This window comes from Ambystoma mexicanum, chromosome 12 (assembly GCF_040938575.1).
Source record: "Ambystoma mexicanum isolate Mex_15411 chromosome 12, UKY_AmexF1_1, whole genome shotgun sequence".
Classification (NCBI taxonomy): domain Eukaryota; kingdom Metazoa; phylum Chordata; class Amphibia; order Caudata; family Ambystomatidae; genus Ambystoma; species Ambystoma mexicanum.
The window spans coordinates 581,948,629-581,967,858 of NC_090936.1; the positions used below are offsets into that span (position 1 = coordinate 581,948,629).

At 39.7% G+C, this 19,230-nt stretch overlaps 1 protein-coding gene across 5 annotated transcripts in view; it reads left to right on the forward strand.

Moving 5' to 3' along the window:
• ALDH3B1 (aldehyde dehydrogenase 3 family member B1) overlaps positions 1-19,230 on the forward strand; it is a 710,542-nt gene that overhangs the window by 474,852 nt on the left and 216,460 nt on the right. Inside the window, exon 2 of one of the 5 annotated variants that reach the window (XM_069628930.1) lies at positions 2,368-2,451. The exons of the other annotated variants lie outside the window; for them this stretch is intronic. The gene's annotated coding sequence lies outside the window, so the exon portion shown is untranslated. The remainder of the gene's footprint in view (positions 1-2,367; positions 2,452-19,230) is intronic. 5 annotated transcript variants of the gene reach the window in all.

The window sequence follows — 19,230 nt, forward strand, 5'->3', positions numbered from 1 at the left end:
ACGGAAGGTACAGCTTTGGGACCACTACTATGAAGCGACACCTGAGGTCATTTCACTCTGGGGCTATTTGCAGGGTTGTACCTTGCGAAGAACGTAGCAGGTTGATTTCCTCTACTTCATCCTCTGTTTCTGATCCTGTCACCACAAGGACCACCTCTGTGGGACAGCGTCTTCCTCAAGCTGCCTCACAGGCCATACAGAATGCTGATGACCCTTACCTTTCGAGGGTCACAGTTGTATGTATGTACTGTGACACAGTACTCTGCAGGGGGGAGCGACTTCTGAGTGCTTTTGAGACTATCGTCTCAGAGCACGAGAAGACCTGCTCACTACCCAAATAAAACCCACTCTACATCTTCCTCTCTCAGCTCGCCCTTTCTTATCCCTGTGGTTGGTGTCCCCCCTTTTAGCCTCCTTTACCCTCCTCTCCTAGTGTGTCGTGTCTGAAAAACCACAAAAAATACAAAATTACAAAAATAAAAAATAAAATAAGGCTCTTTTCAGAGCCGCCTTTTCCAGTTAAAAAATAGAAGTGAAAATAAATGAAGCAGGGCTCTTTGTACTTTTTATAAATCCACGGACAGTTTGCGAACATTAAAAAAATTGGGTTGCTACTCCATCACAAACATTGTAATTTTCTCTGGAAAGAAGTGGTGGCTCTGAAAAGAGCCTTTGGGTGGCGTTTGTAAGTCAAAAATTGTAAATGCTTAACATCTACTTCAAAATCGTTGTTGTAATTCCAAAAAAGGTCGCAATGCATTTTGTACATTTCTCAGAAAAATCTGATTGCCAGCATAAGTAAGATGGACTCCATCTCTGCGAAAAATGTATGTACTACAAAACATAATATTTTCATTGTGAAAAGAAGACATGCCAAAATCTCTTAGAAAGGCACAAACAGCCTTATTAACATTGCGCCTTTCTTTTTCCATTTGTGGACCAAATGAAGAAGAACGAAGCCACATTTGTCTCTGCGCAATCCGTGAAAATATCACTTGAGAATTAGGAAACATGTCCATAACCTTCCTAAGTCCTTCTTTCATAGCAAATTGCAAAAAAATTAGTCACATGTCCTAAACTGTTCCCTCCACAATGAATGACAATTATGTCTGGATGTTTCTCTGTCTCCAAAGTAGCACAGAGAGGTAGCAAGTCCAACCACTTCATTCCACGTACAAGATCTACAGCTACTCCACAGCTTTCTGCATGCACCTTCAACCAATGTATCCACGAATCTCCTAAAATCCAAACAATCTGTTTTCTGAAACGCACAGCCATAGCTATCTTTTGTTCTCTCAGCAAAAAGAGTATCTGAGAAAATCTCTCCTGGCACAACACACCCACCAAACTTTCCTGACCAATCCCTTTCAGTGCTTATTCTCATTTGCATGACTTCTGAACCCAAAAATCCCCGGATGTAACTCCCGATGTCCACGAACTACCGCTATGTCCGCGGACATATCGTAACATGAACAGCCCTTCTACCATTTCCACTACACTCTCTCTGCCATTCCCTCATTGGATGTACCTCAAAAGTCACATGACCATGCACCAATCACATTCAAGACCTCTACATCTAACTGCATCATCATAGATCAGCACTGCAAATGTACTCTGAATCTCTCTGAGTACAAGTGTCATATCATTGGCAAGCAGCATCTACCAGAAATACTGTACAAGTCTTCAAGATTTCTACTTGCAGCTCCATGCATATCCATATGCATGAACACAAACTTCAGGTATGCATATTTTCTGTATAGTAGTTGAACACATTTTCAAACAGACTTTTACCTTGTAAAATCTGTAAAATGAATTTACTGTACTTTTTTCAATTTCCTAAAATCAACTATCACTTATAAACCTTTATACTATTTACTTTCTTTATACGCACACACACTCAAATCATGTTAAACTAACATTTTTTAAATTAAATATATAGACTACATATATTCAAACAAAATTGCATGCAAACACAATCTATGTTTAAACCTTTATAAAAATACTTATACAATTTCATATTTTTTGTTTTTATTTATTTATTTACTTAATTACTTTAAATTAGACATGACATTGAGGCGCTATTACCTAGAACAGTTTACTTACAGAAATAGTGGTATTCACTAATATATTATAAATTTCACAAGACATAGTAAAGATATTTTTTTTTTGCTACAGTTAGTCATTCAATACAATTTGTTCATTAAGAACATATCATATGTACTGAACTGATGCAATGTATCTTATGTAAATACATTAGTTTAATGGTTTTACAGAAGGCACTGAGGATTGCAATTAAAAAAAATCAATATCTAAATTAAAAACAGTGCTATATACAAAGTTACTAATTTGAAGCTTTTACAATTGCAGTGAAGACCAGTTTCCTGAAAAGAAGCAGCCAAATTAGAAGAAGAAAGAAAAACTAAGAAGTTACCTGTTAATTTTTTTTAAAAAGTAAGTAAAATATCACCATAATATCACCATAATATTTGTATTATTAATCAAATATACTATAACGTTAATACAAGCTATTTTGGTTTCTAAAAATAGAGATTTTGTACCATTTTGTTCAAAAATGTCCATGTCTTAAACAGCGATTTACAGCCAGAATGGCCCACAAATTTCTATTTTTGGACACACAGATTACTCAACTGAACCACTACAATTTTCATATTATAGAACAAACAACTGTTTTAATTGTATACATTAGATTTACTATTTGTACTTTTCCACACCACTAGCTTACTTTTTTTTTTGTCATCTGAAGCCCAGTTTAGTAACACATAAATTCAAGAATACCTATCCCTACTAGTTTTAGTTCCCAATGCACAATCACACACCATTACATACATCTTTATCATCTTACTCAAACACTCATGCACACAGCACACATACATTCCAGAACACCCCAACCCATATCTTCTTTATTTTTTTCAACAGACCCTAAAGAATGCCTACCAAAAGTCAAGTCCGTAGAAAGCAACGCAAAAGTAGAGCAAATGAAAATAAAGGTGTCCAACATAAGCATCCGTCTCTAGCAGAATTTGTAAAAAAAGTTGAAACAAAACAGCGAAAACAATCATTTAGTGAAACACAAGAAGTTTCAAGTACAACAACTTTGCTTCCTCTATCAAAATGTAAAACAAACCAAAAAACAATTAACAGAAAATCAGCTATCAGTACAGATAAAACTACTTCTTCAAATTTTAATATAGTGCAAAGTAAGCATACCAAGAAATGTATTTTAGCCAAAATATACCGTCACAAAGTCCTTCAAAATCTTATAAAAACAGGAGAGAAATCAGGTTTAAAGCTTAAAATCTATCGTAGGAAATTAATCTTAGAAGCATTGATGGACAGTGCAATTCTTCTCAAAAGAAATTGATTTATTTTACTGTTAAACAAAATGAAACCACTAACAAAACTAATAACTAAATTACAAAAAAGACTTCTCAATAAGCGAAATATCAACAGAAAGAACTTCTTAAGTATCAGCAGAGGTGAATGGAATCGCACTACAAGCACAGAACCATATTTTAATGAAGAAACGTACAAACAAAAGCAAACAAATACAATTGCCATACATAGCAGTGGTCGAGGTTATGAAAAAGTGAATAATACCATAATGGAACAAGAAGTACTTCTTACAAAAAATATGCCCTGAAAACTTAGAAATACCCCTCCATTCAACTGAATCAGAACGTCTAGTGTACAAATGGCCATGCACGTCAATGTGTAACATTCCCAAACAATGTTTCAAATCTTTACGCCAATTCCTCAATAAATATGTAAAAAGCAAAGACAAAATCAAAATTAAATTACTGCAAATTATAGATACCTGTCCAGTGCGCAAGTACACAGGACTACAAGGACATTCATTGGCCTGCATTACAGGACCTACTTGTAAAACCACTTTCCATGATATCAAAAGGATATCAACACATCATTCAACTATAAGAAATCTAGTCTATAAACTGTACTATACTAAAAGTCCTACTTTAGCACTAGCAAAGTTAAATAACATCCTTCTACATGGTACAGCAAAAGACCTACTTGAAGAAATTCACTATATCCAGAAAAAATATTTTGGAAGTGAAAGCCATTTACAGAATGAAATAGCTTTAAACCAATTAAGCAACAATTCTACACATGGAAACCTTTTGCTAAACACATACAAAAAAGAAATAGTAAAATTTAAAAGTACATCAGCTGAAGTACCAAACCATGTATGTGTATGTTGCCGTAGAATTCTTTATAAAAGTAACACAAAAACTGTGGACCTATCATACAAAATAGAAGACAATGAAGATTCTAAATGGTTTGAATTAGCTCTCTACCTTGTAGCAGAAAACAAATATGAAATAACTGAGCCCTTAATACTTTGCAGTTATTGCACTACAAAGCTTGACAACAAGCAAACTCCTTCACGTTCTATCACAAATAATTTGGAATTATACCCAGTACCAAAACCTCTACAACAACTTAATTTATATGAGAGCATCATAATTCAAACAGTACACCCATTTCAAGCAATAATTCGCCTTCAACCAAAAACAGCAAAATTACCTCCCTCTGAATTGGTAAAAGGCATTCGTGGAAAAGTAGTTTATTTACCATTAAATCTAAAAGAAAATGTGCATACTCTAGGAGTGCAACGTCCAATGCAGCAATCTTTAATTATATTAGTAAATGGAGTACCTACAAAAGACAAAAAAATATGGCAACAGCTGGTAGATTTATATAGAGTTAGACAAGCCTTCCAATATCTTAAAGGATAGTTCCGGGACTTTTTTTTTATTGTCCCTACGGGTCGGCCATGTGTTTGTAAGCATAAATCGGTAGATCGTAGGAAACTTTCCTATGGACCTTACCCGACTTTTCGCCCATTATCGCACTCGAAATCAGCCTCCATTTTGTGATAATCCTATCATTTCGCCCCATCGACCTGGCTCACCTGCCTTTGCGGCACTAAATCAAATCCCCCGCCCCTGAAACAGACTTTATCAAAACATTCATATTCCCCGCCTCTATCCGTGACGTGACTGTGCTGCGTAGGCAAACGCGCCCAGGCGTCTTCTACGCGACTCCACACAGACCCCGGAAATCAACACAGATCAGCTCACAATACAGCGCACCACAATTCGGAATATGAAACTGTACTTTGAAATCAAACCGCAAGATTGTAAATGTGGTAAAGTACATTTATTTGACATCAAATGTTTAGAGAATATTCAGCGATTTGCATTTTTATTTGCTCATGTTCCAAAAAGTTCGTATTGAGGAAAGCGATGGTCCTTTGCTGTACACAGGGTCTTAGAGCATCTCACAATACAGCGCCACAATTCGGAATGTGAAACCGTGGTTTAAAAGCAAACGGCAAGATTGTACATTTGGCAAAGTACATTTATTGGACATCAAATGTTTAGCGAATATTCAGCGATTTGCATTTTTCTTTGCTCTCGATCCAAATTAGTTCGTCTTGAGGGAAGCGATGTTCGTGTGCAGTACACAGGGTGTTGGTTTACGATAAAAATAAGCTCTTCGGTCGCACTGATAATCGCATGGCTGTTCCAACAACGAGGCACTAGGCCACCACAACGGTAGGTATGTTGCATCTAACCGTTAGTACCGCGTAAGGGCATACTTGTACTTGGCGATCGTCCCATAAAATGGTCAGGGTGGTAACGTTCACGCGGAGAAGCAACTGGCGGCTGTAGAAGCCGTCCGCCGGTGTCTGGTACTCGTGACACAGACAGTAGTGAATGATGTACCTAAAAACATAAAAAATGAAATTAGTCTCACCATCAGATCCTTATTAAAATCATAGCGAGGACAGCGCTACTGGGTGTACACAAGTGTTTAAAGGCGTGGCGAGGCAGGGAGGGGGGGGAGTGGAGTACAAGGTAAGTAGCATAAAATAATAAATAAATAGGGCCAGCTGGTGGCAAGTGCAAGGTAAGTGCAGAACAAGTGCTGGGAAGGGGGGGCTGTAGGATACTGAGACAGTCCCCCAGTGCAGGGGTTGACAGGGAGGCAGTGCAGGTGGAGAGTGGAAGGGCCTAGGACCGAGGTCGCAGACAGTGGACCAGTTGTAGCAGGGGAGAGGGAGAGAGAAAGCAGAAGCAAAGAGGAAGGTTTTGAGGTGCTTCAGTAAAAGCAGATGTTTCTCCTCAAGATGGTGTGCGGTAGAAAACAATATGCCACATAGAACGAACAAGTACAACTGAACCCGTCTTTAAAGCCACTGTATAGTAATGAAATTGCGGTATAAACTCATCAAAAGTTGCTTACATTATATTTGCATTTTCCATTGTGTCTCTGTGTAGGGCAGACCCGAAACACCACTCCTTCTTTGCCGACGTTACTTCTTCTAATGAACGTGGCTCATCGTTTCGTTTCTGAAATTTTATTCATTATCTTTTCTTAGTCTTTCGGGATGGTCCCGGCCTGTCAAGGTCAAATCACAATAGAACCTTATACTGGGTCGTGGGCCGTTCCGCCACCCGAGCAAAACATCAAAGCAGCTGACCTTCACTTTGAGCGAGCACACATTTCTAGTTAGCTGCAGTTAGTGTAAGGGCATCTTGTCTGCGTGCCTTTTTTTTTATTGTCCCTATGGGTCGGCCATGTGTTTGTAATACGGAAACATTCTATAATTTTTGTAAAAATGATTTATATTACTGTTTGGTTTAATTTAATGCGCAAATGAACAAGGTTCGAGAGACACATTGCATTTACACTGAGCAATCACTTTTATTTACACAATACATAGCTACACATATGCAATGGGCCTGCAACATGAGGAGACTCGAGAGAACAGACAATCAAATTACAATCATTTAAACCGTGATGTGTATTTCTCAATGAGCTCTGCTTTAGGTGGACATGGAACAGAGGCAATGTTGGGTGGCAATGCAGTTGTCCCCTGCATAGGTTCGTTCACCACTCCATGTATGTGCCTATCGAGGACATCTACGATAAATCTCTCAATAAACTCATATTGCATATCCTCAAACACTGGTTTGATCACCCATTGTTTACTTCTTTTAGTGAAGGCCTTATTGTAGCGAAGCGTCCCTAAAGTTCCGGTCGTCCTACTTTGTTGACGGCCAACATTATGGTTATGTGCCAAGACCGCTAGAAGAGTCCGATTTATCATGCCTTCCATGCCAAAATGCAATCTTTTGGGCCTGTACTTTAGGCACATATTGTGGAACACCTCCAAATCTCCTGTGTGGCAGAATTCCGTGAGTCCCCTCAAATCTCTTGTTATAGTTTTATCAAATACAATCTTTTCAATGGCCTTGTGAGTGGGTGATGAAGGAATCAACCACTTCTTCTTCCGTGCCTCCTCTGTGGACAAATGGCCATGTTCACATTTGTGGAAATGTTCATTTGTCGACCATCGATGTACGTTGCTACAGTGCAACATTACTGACCGCCATTTTTCCAGTAGAATTTCCAACGACCCTTCACATGTTTTTGAGCTCCACCAAAGATGGTTGCTGATTGACTTGGACCACTGTGAAATACCTTGCATATCTTTTTTTTTTCCTGCAGCCGACAATTTTTTATTGATTGTTTTTGCAAGATGCCATACGTCAAATTGGTGATTTATATTTTTGTACTCTTCTCTCATTGTCTTGGCAATTGAAACGTGTCTGTCCGTGGCTATCAGGTCGATCACCATTCCCCGCGATTGTAGTTCTTGCAATGATGCTACAAAGCCAACTTTCTCCATGGCCACTGAGGATGTACTTTGTGACACCTGCACGACCACCGAACTCACAATTTTCTTACTTTCCATGTCCTGAAAGTGGTAGGTGCAGTACTTGGCTGAAAATCCTGGGCTGTCGCACTGTCCATCACCGGCTAGCCTGAAGCGTTTGCCCGCGAATGTACTTTCCATTGACATTTTTTCCATTCTCCAAGCTTCGCTGATGGCTGGAAATAGATAATCGGTTTGGTATTTGTAGAACTGAGTTTTCGCAATGAAATGGATTCCCACAAACTGAAAGAAATACTGTAACTTTTTAAAACTTGAACCACTAAAAAGTGCGGCCGCTGCACAAAGTAGATTGCCTGCTGGCAGTTGCCCCAGCATGGGTTGTGCAGACCATGCGAACGGATGATATTGTGTACAGGTGGCATGTATTTTAAGGTTAGTGCCTCGAATTGCACGAGTCACATTAATCAATGGCTCCCCACATACTTCCCCACCAACCCAATGCCCACATTTCATCATCATAATAATATCCATCAAACAGCTATCGAATACAATGAATTTGGCCTCTTTCCTTATACTGTCACTCTGCATCCCAGCTGGTTCGGCCTGTAACGTTGAGGACATGTCACTCGCATGAAAGGTACAATCTCTGATATCGTCTTCCGCTATGCTGAGTGATATTGATGGTGTTTCATTGTCGTCCATGTCATTCTCTTCCACTGCAACAACTGTTCCTTGTCCGGAGATGGGAGAAAAAAACAATGTCTTCAACTTTCGCGCGCTCTTATTTTTTGCGGGTGTGGATTCTGTGAATTGATCTCCGACTGCATCCAAACTACCAGGAGGACATTCACTATCAATGGCTGGTGGTGGTATAGCTCCGTTGTCAATCACTTCATATTCTTCCCATTGGCACGATGCATCTCCAGTCTCAAGTCCCTGCCAAAAGGTTTGACAAGCAACATCTCTCGTTCGCTTCACTGTCTGTGTAGATCTAGTTCTTACACCCACTCGCAACTAGAGGACAGATTAGAAAAGGGATGTTCAGTTTAAACACAACTAACAGTATTGAACTATTGACAGTGAAAGACAACATAATATAGTGAACAGGACACTAACCTTCTTTTGCTTTCTTTTCTTTGAAACTTTCTTGCCTCGAACTTCAACATCTGGACGCTGTTGCTCCGACTCGTGTGTGCATGTCTCCACTTCCTCTCGCGCTGCAACGACTATATTTTCATGATAAGCACATCCATCACTCACTGAGGCTCCATCGACTCCCTGAAACATAGAACTTTCATTAGTATGCATAATAATATTGAAAACACAAAATGTACTTGGGGACCAATACCCATACGTACATCTCAATAGCAAAACACGAATGAACGCATTGTGTAGAACATTCAAACGACAATAGTTCACGCATTGTTGATCTAGTTAGATTGAACTGTCAAGATCCATACCTCGGGCTCTGCATAGACTTCCATTGATGATATTATTGAAGATGACGCTTCAGCAACTCCCTGAAACACAGTAATTGCATTAGTATGGTTTTCTATTTTGTTTAAAAGAACATAAACTTTCTGCAGGCGTCAACGGCTCATCTAAATAGACCTGCACAAATGATCAGTTGTCTAAAATAAATAATGGATATCTAAATATGATTCGATTTGCTCCATCGTTGGAAGTGTCACCACCCAGAGATCTGCATCAACTACTAGGGGTGATGTTCTTGTTGAAGAAGCTCCGTCAGCTCCCTGAAACATAGTACTTGCGTTAATAAAGAAGGAAGTATAGCGGATGTAATCACGTCATTTGATCTCGCATGATTGATCTGTCAGTATCCATACCTCGAAATGCATAAGAACATCAAGGGACGCTGTAACTGCGGTGCACACTTCTGCAAGCTGTTGCGCCGACCCGTAACTGCATGCTCCCCCTTCTTCTTGGACTAATGCTCCATCGACTCCCTGAAACATAGGACTTTCATTAGTAATGAACACAATATTGAAAAAAGAAGACACATAGGAGGGCGACGACAGAAGGACATACCAATGGCTAAAAACGAAAGAAACATTGTGTGTAACAATCACGCTACAAGAATGCAAGATCTGATGATCTCCATCGATGGAACTGTCCGGAAACGTACCTCGAGCATCTGAGTGACATCTACGGTTGTCGTCAATGCGTTGGACTCCTCAGCATCTCCCTGAAAGACAGTACTTGCATTATTTTGGATAACAATAATTATAACTGAAAACAAAGACTAGAGGACGAGTACTGTGGTGTACCATTAGGTAAAATAATTACACGATCAATTAAAACTATTGATTTACATGCCTAAAACAAGTCAGTGTCAGAATAGCTAAGTAAGATTACCCGATCGGCGCTTGAAGTGGCTGATGACTGCAATAACGACACGGATGGAGAATCTTCCGCCTTCATATTGAGTGGATACATAAATGGGGAAATTATTGTTAGCTAATGCTACACACTACCGCAAGGCCGAGAGATAAATACGTAAACTTGACTCACCAGTGGAGGGATGTGGACGAATAGAGTGGGAATAGCGGTTGAGAGCAATTTTCGCCTCGCTCGCGGTGTTTTCTTCTTTATTAGCAATGATGTGGAGTACATGTCTGGGCTAAAGTGCCTGCTGCAGATGCGGTATCGATCACCCCTCTTGTCCGCAAAGACTTCTAGGACTCTACTTTCTAGCTCAGAGGCTGGATATCCGCAATATCGGACCCATTCTCTTATCTGATCTATTGTCTTAGGGAAAACATGCATTATAGTACCTTCAGATTTGTTATGGGTCTTCGAAGGGCAACCGCCAATGGAACAGGCAGGCATTATGGAAAGTTCTGAAAAGTAAAGATCAACAATTCTCTATGAATACCAATGTGTTAAAACATTAAATGACACATAAAAGGTTCAATGCAAGGTCCGTTTTGGTTCTTGGAACTATACACGTTATTCACATGCGGATAAGTATTTCAATAACTTTCAAAAAATAGAAAAAGTAATTTGACTAAACTCAGAACATGTGACTAGTTCCTTGCATGTACTGTCGTGAACGAAAAGAAAACATGGATGCAATTTGATGACTACTAGCAAATAGATATAAATTAAAAAATTGGACGCAAAATGATTATGGTACATGGACTTACCTTGACGAAAAAACAGTTAGATGCAGGGATCAGAGTAGTTTCTTGTCGTAGAACAGGGAGCAGTTCACAGGTTGCAAACTGACGAGTTTGCTCAAAGTGGTCACGGAAGTTCACAGAGACGAAGAGCAGATAACCAGCACCTTCACGGGTTGACTAGCAAAGCGCAAAGAAGTTCTCATTAGAAATATGAAGTGGGTTATAAAGAATTCGAAACAGGGGTGTGTTTGTGAATGAATGACGTGTATATGTCGTGGCATTATGCGGATTGCAGGGGGGCGTCCAGCGTGAGGGGGGATGCTTGGCAGGAGACACGGGGTCTGGAGGTAGACATGGGAACAACAACCCATGCTCTATAGACCACTTTGAAGTGTACATGGTCTTTGGCACCTCTTGGCCTTTATCGCTCCCTGACAGCTCCACTTGCCAGCAGCGCAAGTACCCTGGTGCGAACTGCCTTTGATAGGGCGGGGGGTGGATCGGGGCGGTGGTCGTGCAGACAAGACACAGGAAGACTCGTGAATGGAGACACACTTATGTGGATTGCAGGGGGGCGTCCAGCGTGAGGGGGGATGCTTGGCAGGAGACACGGGGTCTGGAGGTAGACATGGGAACAACAACCCATGCTCTATAGACCACTTTGAAGTGTACATGGTCTTTGGCACCTCTTGGCCTTTATCGCTCCCTGACAGCTCCACTTGCCAGCAGCGCAAGTACCCTGGTGCGAACTGCCTTTGATAGGGCGGGGGGTGGATCGGGGCGGTGGTCGTGCAGACAAGACACAGGAAGACTCGTGAATGGAGACACACTTATGTGGATTGCAGGGGGGCGTCCAGCGTGAGGGGGGATGCTTGGCAGGAGACACGGGGTCTGGAGGTAGACATGGGAACAACAACCCATGCTCTATAGACCACTTTGAAGTGTACATGGTCTTTGGCACCTCTTGGCCTTTATCGCTCCCTGACGGCTCCACTTGCCAGCAGCGCAAGTACCCTGGTGCGAACTGCCTTTGATAGGGCGGGGGGTGGATCGGGGCGGTGGTCGTGCAGACAAGACACAGGAAGACTCGTGAATGGAGACACACTTATGTGGATTGCAGGGGGGCGTCCAGCGTGAGGGGGGATGCTTGGCAGGAGACACGGGGTCTGGAGGTAGACATGGGAACAACAACCCATGCTCTATAGACCACTTTGAAGTGTACATGGTCTTTGGCACCTCTTGGCCTTTATCGCTCCCTGACAGCTCCATTTGCCAGCAGCGCAAGTACCCAGGTGCGAACTGCCTTTGATAGGGCGGGGGGTGGATTGGGGCGGTGGTCGTGCAGACAAGACCCGTTTGCCGCAGGGCCTCACCAAGGAGAGGCCATCTAACTGAATGTAAGAGGATGGCTGCAGGATCTACTACATGGAAGGCAGGGGGGTGAGTTTATAAATACCTCACCCTCCCAGGAGAATATATGGGGGTCATCTCTGTACCCGGTGCCCAAAAAGAGGATTTATTATGATCAACCATATTTATTATTTACCTATAACCATGTTTTGTATCAATAAAATCCAACGGCTTTTTATTGCCAACGCTTGATGCCAACCCACAAAATAATATATGTATGACTGCTGCATATATGGGTTCAACTGTTATGTGGATTGAAGGTGTGCGGCCAGCGTGAGGGAGGATGCTGGCCGGAGACATGTGGTGTGACAAGACAAGGCACTGGAAGGCTATTCAACGGAGACACACTAGATTCATTTAAAAAATCAAAACAACCATTGTTAAAATATATGTTGGGCTTTATTTTAGATTTTAATTAAACATAAATAATAAACATTACACATTGTAAAGTTGAGGTTGCAGCACATCGAGGGAAAATCCGCGGTATTGTCCACTGTCACTAGGGAAATGTTGTCTAATGGCAAGTACCGCACAGGCAGGTATTACTCTCCGAACGCGGTGTCCGAGCCTCCCGTGAAGCCACCAAGTGAAGCAACGATAGGCCACCAGCCTGTACCACCTGTGAAAAAAAAAGATGCAAACTGTATTAAACTGACAAAACTTTCTTATCAATGTCGATTCAGGTAACACATGTCATTTTTCTTAGAAAAAAATTATATCTAGAAAATGCACTATATGGAACCAATTTACATGCGTTCGAATGATATGTATATGTAATTTTATATGTGGGAGACGACCATGAAATAGTAGTGGCATCACTGACATCACAAACAGAGTATACTTACTCGTTACTCGGATTACGCGGACGAACAGTGCCACGAAGTTCGTGCATAAGCACCATCATCATCCTCAACACGGTCCGTGAGAGGCAGGCTTCCCTGAACTCTGGCAGCTCGGTGATGCATTGCGGACTTTGCTCGCCTTCCTGCAGACTTTGCTCGCTTTCCGAAATGTAGGCCAAGCACCCGGAATTTTCACGGCAGCAGCAGTTCTCCTCCTCAGTTGGCATTAGCTCGCACCGATTGCACGTGCACCAGGTGGAGACGCCGTCCATGCGACATGGTCCAGGCTCTTCATCCGTTGACTGGTCCTCCCAACTGCCGTCCTAATCCCCATCGTTTTCGCGTGCTTGCCTTTCCAGTAGTTCCTCCTCGGTGTACTCGGGCTCGTACATATACGGCATTATTGTGGCCATTGTGCGGTAAAGATAGTAAAATAATTTACAGAGATGGTACAGGTGTTCACACGGGCTACAAGCGGCGAAGGTTGCTGACCAGAGCACTGAAACGAGTCACAGAATACTCAAAGTAACACAGAGAGAGGAATGGAATCGAAAATCTGCTGCTGTGTGTTGTGAAACGGTCTGTTTATACTTATTGGGGAAAGAGGCGTCCTGCCATTTCCATGGCAACACGTCAATAGCTGAGGCGCAGCGATTGTTGACACGAGACGTGCTTGAAATGGGCAGTACGCGTCTGCTGATGTCAGGCTCAGGGGCGGGGGATTTGATTTAGTGCCGCAAAGGCAGGTGAGCCAGGTCGATGGGGCGAAATGATAGGATTATCACAAAATGGAGGCTGATTTCGAGTGCGATAATGGGCGAAAAGTCGGGTAAGGTCCATAGGAAAGTTTCCTACGATCTACCGATTTATGCTTACAAACACATGGCCGACCCGTAGGGACAATAAAAAAAAAGTCCCGGAACTATCCTTTAAAGAGAATAATGTATATTACAAAGAAATTAATATTGAAGAAAACGTGAAAGATACAACTGAAATAATTCAAGAAACACAAGAAGCTGGTCAATTTGAGCTACTAGATCCTGCTACAATATCAAATACTTTAGGCCATTATACAATTCATCCTTTGCACTGTAATGACACTGTACAAGATGTACTGGAAACTTACCAAATGCGTCAAACAAAAGGATCGCCAATCAGTATATGGGAAAAAAGTATAGAAGCACATGCTTTTCCTCTACTCTTTCCTACTGGCAAAGGAGGAAGGTATGATGATAGACCTATTCAAATATCAGCTTCAGAATACCGCTCATTACGGATGTATTCTGAAGATCCCAGATTTAGACAAAATGTGGAATACATATTCCACCTACTCTTTGAAAGTGAACTAGCAACTTTATGTTACGGAGTTGCACACATATTAAAATCAGGATCACACTTTCAAAATATGACAGCTACACAATTATTAGAGAAAGTGCAACAAAAGGATGAGGTTTTACAATCAAATATTACAAATCTATTAGCAAATATGCGTGGTACTAAAGAGTACTGGTTTCGCTGTCATGGAGATGTACGTTGTATGATCAGAAACCTTGGCCCACCCACTTGGTTTGTTACATTAAGTTGTGCAGAATATGCATGGGAAGATTTACATGATTTCCTACGCATATCAAATAAAAACAAAACAAACATAGATATTCTAACACCTGGAGAACTTTGTTCTTTGGATCCTGTTAATGTTTCAAGATATTTTCACCATCGCTTCATTGCTATGCTACATTTTATTTGCAATAAAACTGTTCCTCCCCTTGGAGAAGTGCAACACTTCTTTTGGAGAAAAGAATACCAAGCCAGAGGAGCACCACATATCCACATGCTTTTATGGATTAAAGATGCTCCTAAATTTGGTCAAGACAGTGATGCCACTGTTTTACAGTTTATTGAAAAATATGTCACTTGTGAAATTCCATCAGAAGCCACAAATAGTGATCTTCATGCACACATTTTACAATTTCAAAGACACAAATGTGGAAAATATTGTCGTCGCAAATACAAAAACAAAGGCAAATACTACACCAAATGCCGATTTGGTTTCCCTAGACCAGTTACAAATACAGGTCAAGTAAACAACCTCATGTCTTCAGTTAGACATAGTGTTAAAGGTAAGTCACCTAAAAATACATATTACATAAAAAGAAAAGAAGAAGAAAAATATATCAATGATTATAATGCAATCATTGCCCACTTATGGAATGCAAACATAGATGTGCAGTACATTGCAGACAATTCTACTGCAGTTGCACGATATGTCACAGCATACTTAACTAAAGCAGAAAAGACAGAGCTCCAAGACCTCTGGAATGACCTGTCATCAGATAAAACAGTATCTCAGAAATTATACAGCTTGGGCATAAAAATGCTCACCCATAGAGAATGTGGATCTTATGAAGCAGCTGATCGTTTAACTGGTACTTCATTGTATGGTAAATCTGAAATTTATAGCATGGCTAAGTCTTGGTCCAGCAAAATCTAGAAAAAGAGTTCTAAAATCATATGAAGATATAGACACAATAGCCAAACATGATCCCAACAGCCAAGACATTTTAAAAAACTATTTATTGGACACATACTACCCAAACAGAAGTAATACTTTGGAAAACATGTCTATACCAAATAGCCCAAAACTACACATACAAAAATTATATGAAACCTGATGAAAAAAAAGGTAAATATAGAGTGACAGACTGTGAAGGCAGCTTAGTTAAACTCACTAAACCAAATTTAATTAATCATATCAAATTGTCATTGAAGACTCCTCAACATAAAGAAGTATATTACATGTCCCTGCTACAACTCTTCAAACCATGGAGAAAAGAAGAACAATTACTAGATATCTATGACTCATATGAGGATGCTTTCAAAGCAAATGAAAGCACTATAACTGATGTAAACTTTACACAGTACAAAACAATGTTGCACAATGAACAGCAACATGAAGAAGAACTCCAAGCCCAACTAGATAAGGATACTCCTGACAGTAGTCAACCTTCTGTAACAGGAAGCCAAGAACCACTGGGAGAACCACTAATAACAAATGAGGCAGAATTAGCTATGATAGAAGTAGAAAACACCATGTGTCAGTATGAAGATAAGGAAGACTTAACTATACTACAATCAAAACTAAACAATGAGCAAAGTAGCATTTTTCAGGAAGTAACAAAACAAATTGCACATGGTGTAAAATATGAAAATAAAGAATGTTCCTGCCATAATTATAAACCTATACTACTGTACGTCAGTGGTGAAGCTGGTTCTGGCAAAACATTCCTAATCAAAATCATTAGTAAGTTCCTTCAACAATTGACAAACAACAAACTGTCAGCTGTTGTCACTGCCGCCACAGGTTTAGCTGCCTACAACATAGGTGGTGTTACATTACACCGATTACTACTATTACCAGTAGAACACCAGAACAAATTAGACTATTACAAACTTTCTGCAGAAGCTGCAATGGAATTACGCAGAGTATTGAAACAAATGAAAATGCTACTAATAGATGAAGTGAGCATGGTCTCCAACCTGATGATAGCTTTGATTCACCTCAGATTACAAGAAGTACTCAAAACAGACTATGAAGAGCTCTTTGCAGGAAAACACATTATTGTTTTTGGAGATCTGCTTCAATTAACACCAGTAAAAGGTGAACCTATTTTTAAAACATTAGGGCACAAACTCTGCCGTAAAACTGTTGGCAGCATTGGAAATGTCAACCTTTGGCAACATTTCCAATTCAGAGAATTAACAGAAAACATGCGCCAATCTGCAGATCTAACTTATGCCAACATTTTAAAAAGTTTGAGAGTTGGTATACCTTCTAAAGAAGCAGAAGCAACATTGAAAACCCGGCACATTAATGCACTTTATGGCGATAATGCATGTGCTACAGATGTTATGGAACAATTAGCCCACAAAAATGTCAATTGTATGGCCTTAATGCCAACTCTTGCAAGCTGTCTCAAATTCAATGAAAGAATGTTAAGAAATGCAACCAATAATGGAAATTAGCGCCACAGGCAAACTAGATGTACATGGTATGACACTACCCATGTGTGACCAAGCCACAACAAGACTAAATAATTTAAAAAAATCAATCTCAATCTCAAACACAGCAGGCTTAGAAAAGATGTTAAAATTATCCTTAAATTGCAGAGTAATGCTTAAACGTAACCTTGACGTGGACCAAGGACTAGTTAATGGAGCACTGGGTACAGTTGTTGGTTTTCAAACATACCCACGTGACAACAAAATTCAGTTTGTCAATATACTCTTTGACAAACTTTCAGAAGTAAAACGGATAGGACACTCAACAGCTAGATTCCTTCTCTTCAAAGATATGTATGTACGCAGAGAACAATTTTCTCTAACTCTTGCATACCCAGTCACGATTCATAAATCACAAGGTCTTACCCCAGACAAAGCAATGATAGATATTGGTAACACAGTCTTTAAAGAAGGCATGAGCTACGTAGCACTATCACGCTTACGTACACTTGACAGTCTATTTCTAATCAGCTTTGATGCAAGTAAAGTAAAAGCTGATAGTCCTTGCATTTTAGAATATAGTAGACTTTGCTCACTATACACTCCCCATCTAAACACATATTCTGTTCCACAAAAACTAAAACGTTGTAAAAGAAAACTAAATCAAACAGAAATGCAACAGGATGTCACTGCAAATCCTCCAAAGAGAGTAAAAGAAACTAATACTTCATCAAGTACCACAAACAAAAAAGAATCAATTAGAGAAAGTAAACAGGTACTTCTTTAAAGAAGGAAGACAAACTCCAAAAAAAGCAGTTAGATACAGAACTACCTGGACCATTTAAATTCTAAAATATAGTTGGTGTAAGTTGCTATGCAAATGTAGCAATGAATATTCTATTTCAATTACCACCAATTGTTGACAACATTTACTTACACAGTACAGACCCTTTGTGTTTGCAAATGTTAGTACTTCACAGAAATGCAGCAAACAATCCTGACAACACATAGTGTTTTTGGAATAAGACGACAATTGGACTACTGTGCTGGAATGGTGAAATTCACTATAAACTCACAGGAAGATCCACAAGAATTTCTAATGTACTTACTATTAGTACTGGAAAACAAAAACATACCTATAAATGAAATCTTCTAGATTTCATACATGTGGAAACATATATGCACTCTGTGCAACAATGTGACACAAGAAGAAATTCCCAATGAACGCTTCATATATATATCAATACCAAATTGTGAATCCATTCCATTTCAGCAACTTGTACAAAATGCAAACCATTTTAGATTATGCTCTACCTGCAATTCAGATAATCGCTCCACGTTAGTAATACAAACACATAGTAAATACGTAATACTAATGCTTCTACGTTACAATGCAGATGGTACCAAAAACAACTGCAAGCTGACTGAATTCACACATAGTCAAATATCACTTGGTAAGAAAACCTTCACAACGATGGGTATAATCTACCACGCAGGAGCCACAACCAATTCAGGGCACTACACGGCATATATAAAAAAGAAATGTGGATGGTTTGAATGTAATGATAGTACCATTACTCTAAAGCAGAGATTACCAGCAAATCTTACAAACCCTTATTTGATGTTCTTAAAGCCAAAATTTGATAAATAAACTGTATTTAAACCTTTAAGTAAATTTGTGTTAAAAAAATATAAACTGTTAGAATACTCCAAAAGCTATCTAACTGCTCAAAGATCCTACAACAACTAATCAGATAAATGAATACCACTAAATTAGACGCCAATTGGTATCTAACTGTCCCAAAATTTAACAATATCCAAATAGATAAATCAAAACCACTAAAATATATTAAAAAAATAGACAGTTAGAATACGCCAATTGGTATCTAACTGCTCCAAAATTTTATAATTTCAAAACAAATGAAGAATCTGTTACTGCTCCAAAAAAAATACAACAAAGCAAAGTATAAAGCATTACCCCGAAACAACAAGTGAACACTGAAAACAAACAAACAAATAAACTGTAGCATAACAGAAAAAGGTTTTTTTTTTAATCCAACATGGATTTTTTTTTCTCCCACAGACCCAATGATTTTAGCAACAAATACAG